Source organism: Pan troglodytes, chromosome 14 (assembly GCF_028858775.2).
Source record: "Pan troglodytes isolate AG18354 chromosome 14, NHGRI_mPanTro3-v2.0_pri, whole genome shotgun sequence".
Lineage (NCBI taxonomy): Eukaryota > Metazoa > Chordata > Mammalia > Primates > Hominidae > Pan > Pan troglodytes.
Window position 1 is genome coordinate 47,138,972 of NC_072412.2, and position 6,039 is coordinate 47,145,010.

General features: G+C 35.4%; 1 protein-coding gene across 4 annotated transcripts in view; it reads right to left on the reverse strand.

The window, feature by feature from the left end:
- Positions 1–5,473, reverse strand: part of LOC129136829 (MAM and LDL-receptor class A domain-containing protein 1-like) — a 68,615-nt gene extending 63,142 nt beyond the window's left edge. For 2 of the 4 annotated variants that reach the window (XR_010150493.1, XR_010150494.1), the window contains exons 1-3: positions 5,216–5,473; positions 4,140–4,286; positions 416–582 (exon numbers count right to left, since the gene is read on the reverse strand). The gene's annotated coding sequence lies outside the window, so the exon portion shown is untranslated. The remainder of the gene's footprint in view (positions 1–415; positions 583–4,139; positions 4,287–5,215) is intronic. The other 2 variants (XM_063792153.1, XM_063792152.1) reach the window with 1 other exon arrangement.
- Positions 5,474–6,039: the final 566 nt, after the last annotated feature.

The following is a 6,039-nucleotide window of genomic DNA, read 5'->3' on the forward strand; positions in this document are numbered from 1 at the left end:
GTCTTAAAAATTATGTCTACTGCTACCCAAACAAGTAAGTTTTAACCATTATATTTATAGTTCTAATGATATATAGATGTAATGTCCAAAACAGATCACATCAGAGCTTCAATACAGAGCTCACAATACAGAATCTCAGCTATCCCATTTTTATTAGATCTATAGTTTCTTTAATATACTTCCATGAATTTTGAAAACTTTATGAAATAATATTGGGCAAGTTATCACATTAACTTTTGTACATGAGAGTGTCCCCTATGCTAGTTTCTTAATCATTCTTTTTAAAAGTGCACCAAATAAAGTCAAGTTAAAGAATAAAAGCCTATGCGCAACTGAGAAATCGAAACACAAGTTGCCAAGAGTTAGAAACTTCATTGATTCAATGAATTTGAAATAAATGCAACTTTCTTCTTACCTTATTATTATACAGTCTTACTCTCAGGACACTGCTTTCCATTGCATAATAGAATTGAAGATGACAGCTCTTGCACAGGCAATGACACACAGAGCTATTTAGGTAAGCCCTGCTGTCTAAATGGTTAAAAGTGAAAGCATGCTTAGCGCCTACCCATACATAATAACCTGAAAGATAAAAGAAAAAAGAAGCAATTTAGGAAAACATTAGCTTCTTTCTGTCTGACTAAAACTATCACATTTCTGAAGCTTTCAAAACCAGACTTAAAACACAAATATTTTACTTAAAAGGATAGAGTGTTTTCAAATGATTACATCAACCACAAATAACAAGTTTTCATTTTTATATATCATTTCCAATATGTAGAGAAATCTCCTAATTTCTATAATCAAAATTTGATAACACCCTTTTGTAAAAATTCAAGATTCCTGTAAAAGAAACCTACATATACAAATTGCTATACCACCAAATTATTGTCATTTTCTTTTAAATATCACAATTCAATCCTTTTTTAATCAAGAATTTCTCTTCATCCTTCCCAGAATTCTTGCCCCTCTGGATGACTTTTTGATTTACTTTTTGTAGAAAATCCTTTATAGTTTTAGGAAATACAACTTAAAATGTCTTCTTTCTTACCAAGCCACATAGAGGTATGAGATATCTACAGTCCTTTTAAAGGTCACCTATGGATTTTGTTTTACATAAAGATATTGTATATAAATTTTTCCCCATCTGATATTTAAAACCAGTTGGAGCTGTTCTTGAACTTAATAACAATGCCAACACAGATTTATAACGAGATTTCTATAATTTTACAACTTCATTTTCAAAAATAAAGTCTGAAATGCTTCTTCATGCTACTGAAACTGCTGCACGTCTCTGACATTTATTTAAAAAGAAGTCTCTAAGGAAACCCAAATACAACAAGAAAGACAAAAACAAGAACATGAGACCAAATTTTAGCCTCACATATTTACAGCTACAGCAAATACTAAGCATAATATGATCCTTAACTGGATAAACGTAATGTAAAAGCTTACACTATTTACATTAATGTCTTTTGCACAGTAAATCATGTCTGACTTTCAACAAAAAATTACAAGGCACCTGCAAGGCAAAAAGCAGTTCGAAAAGAGTAATTCTAAAAAGTAAAGTCTATTAATCTTTTTAAAAATAGTCTGTACACTATTCACAATAGCAAAGACATGGAATCAACCCAAATGCCCATCAATGATAGACTGGATAAAGGAAATGTGGTACATATACACCATGGAATACTATGCATCCATAAAAAGGAATGAGATCATGTCCTTTGCAGGAGCATGGATGGGGCTGGAAGCCATTATCCTGAGCAAACTAATGCTGGAACAGAAAGCCAAGCACCACATGTTCTCACTTATATGTGGGAGCTGAACAACTTGAACACAGACGCAGGGAAGGGGAACAACACACACTGGGGCCTGTTGAGGGGTGAGGGGAGGGAGATCATTGGGATAAATAGCTAATGCACGCTGGTCTTAATACCTAGGTAATGGGTTGACAGGTGCAGCCAACCACCACAGCACATGTTTACTTATGTAACAAACCTGCACATCCTGCACACGTAGCCTGGAACTTAAATAAAATAAATAACCATAATAATAATATTACTGCTACCCCCAAAAAATAAAAAAATAAAAAATAATAATCTGCACAGTAAAATATATAAATATAATGCTAAAGACAGCAAAAACGAATTACATTTATAAATTGTACAAAAAAGAAATTAAATTTCATGCAATTCTAATACATTCTATTAAAAACATATTAAGATACACTAGGAAGTAAATAAGAAAATATTAGCAAGTATACACTTAAAACAAAAATAAATTAAGACTTTAAATTAAATGCCCAATAGGCAGAATATAACCTAGACTGGCCATAGTGTCAAAGAGAAAATTCATGTACCAGAAGCCCTGAAATGTAACTCAAACTAGAGTAAATTATATAGAAAATAAAAAGGAGGAGTCAGGTTATGGAGTGTGAAAATTAGTTGTGTTTAATAGAAACTCAAGATGAAAAGATTAGAGGGAGTAAGAGAGAATTACTTGAATAGAATAACATAATTTCTGCAAGTGATGATATATGTGCATTCTGAGCATTAAAAATTAAACATATACTCATTCCTGCACTCATCATACTGAAATTTTCAAATAACAAAGATAAAGAAACATTTTTAAAATCTGCATTAAACTAAAAACCATTACATGCACTCAGACTTCTCCGTCACTACAGCACATATCAGGAGCTAAAGAGGGAAAATCACCCTGTACTTAGAAATTAAAAAAAAAATTCTAAAATTGTATGACCAGATAAATTATTATTTCGAAGTGAGAACAATTTTAAAACATTTTAAGTTTACAGGTACTATGGGAGCTCATCACCACAGATCTTTTCTAAATAAAAGAAAAATTGATTAAAGAGTCAACCTTTGCAAGGGGATAAGGGAACCAAGAAGGAAAGCATGAAATCTAAAAAACAATGGTGAGTAAGAAAAATAATGAACTATATAAACTTACTAATTACAAGTATCATAACAAGATATTGACTTTAAAACTCTTTAAAATGTTCAACTGTAACTCAGGACCAAAAAATAATTAAATGATAGTTTGGTCTTTCTCATGTTCAAGAAGGCAGCAATACTAGAGCACTTTAGGTTTTGTTAAAGAAATTTCATATAAAGAATATACCCTAAAAATTAAGAATAGTCATAACAATAAGATATACAAATTAAAGCTTCCAGATCAGTGAAAAAAATAAAAATAAAAATGTAACAATACTCACCCCTCCAAGAAAAGGAAGAAAGAAAAAAAAGCAAAAAGAATAAAAGTAAACAGAAAATACAAATTAATATGTTAGCAAGAGGAAGAAACACATTGACAACAGAGCAGTGTTGAAAGAAAGAGAGAAAGAAAGAAAGAAAGAAGGAAGGAAGCATGGATGGAAGGAAGGAAGGAAGGAAGCATGGATGGAAGGAAGGAAGGAAGGAAGCATGGATGGAAGGAAGGAAAGAAAGAAAGAAAGAAAGAGAAAGAAAGAAAGAAAGAAAGAAAGAAAGAAAGAAAGAAAGAAAAAGAAAGAGAGAAAGAAAGAGCTGGCTGACTTGGCTGGGCATGATGGCTCACACCTGTAATCTCAGCACTTCAGGAGGCTAAGGTGGGTGGATCACTTGAGGTCAGGAGTTTGATACCAGTCTGGCCAACATGGTGAATTCCTGTCTCTACTAAAAATTCAAAAATTAGCCAGGCATGGTAGCACATGCCTGTAGTCCCAGCTACTTGGGAGGCTGAGACAGGAGAATCACTTGAACCCAGGAGGCGGGGGTTGCAGTGAGCCGAGATCTCACCACTGCATTCCAGCCTGGGTGACAGAGTGAGACTCTGTCTCAAAAAAAAAAAAAAAAAAAAAAAAAAAAAAAAAAGCCTTTTAATACTTTTTGTTCACACGATAATAAATCCTGAAGGAAATAATAAAACTTAAAAAATATTGTTAACCTAGTATAATTCTTGTTTTACACTGTTGGAAACATAATTGTTATTTTCACCTTCAGCTCCTATGGCAGAATGTATTTTCAATAAAATATACTCAGTATATTCACCAAGGCCTCCTATGTAATGTCTTATAACTAGTCACCATAAAGCAGAATTCTGAAAGTAATACATAAAAGATATTATTTTTTTTCTACCTTCATCATCACCTCCTTGATCCTGCTGAGGTGTGGATTCGAATGCAGGGATCTCTCTTGCTTTTGTGCGCATCCAGGAAATTTGGCCAGCAGATGCTTCTGACGTCCACTCACACATGTCAAATTCAAACCCACAGGCCTGACACACTAAACGGGAGAAAAAGATCTTGGTGGACTATTAGTCTGCTAGAGTGGCTGCTTAACCAAGTTATGTGTTGTAATCAACCAAAAGGCTTATATACACACATACACATCAGCACACACTAATTTATATCTGGAAGTTGGGATTCAATAAGCCTTAGAGTGTACCAGCAACTCCATTTTGCAAAAATTTCTCAGTTGATCCACATGTACAATATCCTCTCAAATGTGACCCATTGCCATAAAAAAGGAGATTCCTAGTTTTTGTTGTATGTGTCACCACTTCAGTCACAATATGTTTTAATTTTTTTAAGAGACAGGGTCTTGTTCTGCCACCCAGGCCAAATGCAGTGTTGCAATCATAGCCCACTGTAGCCTCAAACTCCTGGGCTCAAGCAATCTTCCAGCCTCAGCCTCCCAAGTAGCTAGGACCACAGGTGCATGCCACCATGCTCAGGTAATTCTTTTTTTTTTTTTTTTTTTGGTAGAGATGACATCTTGCTATATTGCCCAGGCTAATTTTGAGCTCTTGGCCTCAAGCAATCCTCTCATCCCAGCCTCCCAAAGTGCTGGGATTACAGGCATGAGCCACCATACCCAGTCAACAATTTTTAAAATGGCTTTATATTTTACCTTACCTACTTTATGGGATTAGATTAGTTAGTTTAAATTATTTACTATTCATAATCACACTGAAATTTTATAGAAGAAACATTGCATATCATTCCACAATGGCTTCAGTTTGTTTCACAAAATGACATCGCCTTAAATTGATGTATTTAGTATAAACCACCACAGCCTCCCAATAACACTCCAGCTAAAACTAGGACATTAATGTCAACAAAGGTTGGCGTGTGCACTTTCCTGTGAGTGGTCTCTGAGTCTCACATATTGCATATATACCAGAAAAGTGAATATCTCAATTTAACACTTACATCTCAACTCTTCATCTGTAGCATCAAATCTGCAGAGATCTGTATCTGGATGACATAGCTCCCGCTCAGCATTCAATGCTTCTTGACACAGTAAAATTCCATCTGTTAAATTTAAAGATTGGCAAGAAGTGAAATGCAGGTGCAACTGGAAAGACTCAAGTATTTTGCTTTAATGTTAATATTCATTCTACAAAGCACTCTGTAACCAATTTCTCTTTATGGTATCATCACCCTTTAGGTAACCCTATCTCTCTCTCTCTCTCTCTCTCTCTCTCACACACACACACACACACACACACCACTCAAATAGAGACAGAGAAAAACAAAACAAAACAACTATGCCAATGTTTCAGAATTTTAATCATTTCTCCATAATGACAGGCAAGCCCCAAAGCCAATCCTTCATAGGAGTAAAAAAATTGCCCTAATGTTGGAACTCAGAGTCTACTATTTGAAGGACAGTTGTACATGTGTCCAATACAATATATGGTGCCCCTTAAACGTGGAAGGTGGATCTTCCCTGGAACTGCTTTCTCTGGAGCCTTCCCAAATTGTGCCTGTTGGCCGGCCATGGTGGCTCACACCTGTAATCCCAGGCATGGGCTGGCCTTTGGGAGGCCAAGGAGGGTGGATCACCTGAGGTCAGGAGTTCAAGATGAGCCTGGCCAACATGGTGAAACCCCGTCTCTATTAAAAATACAAAAATTATCTGGGCGTGGTGGCATGCATCCATAATCCCAGCTACTAGGGAGGCTGAGGCAGGAGAATTGCTTGAACCCAGGAGGTGGAGGTTGCAGTGAGCAAAGGTCACGCCACTTCACTCC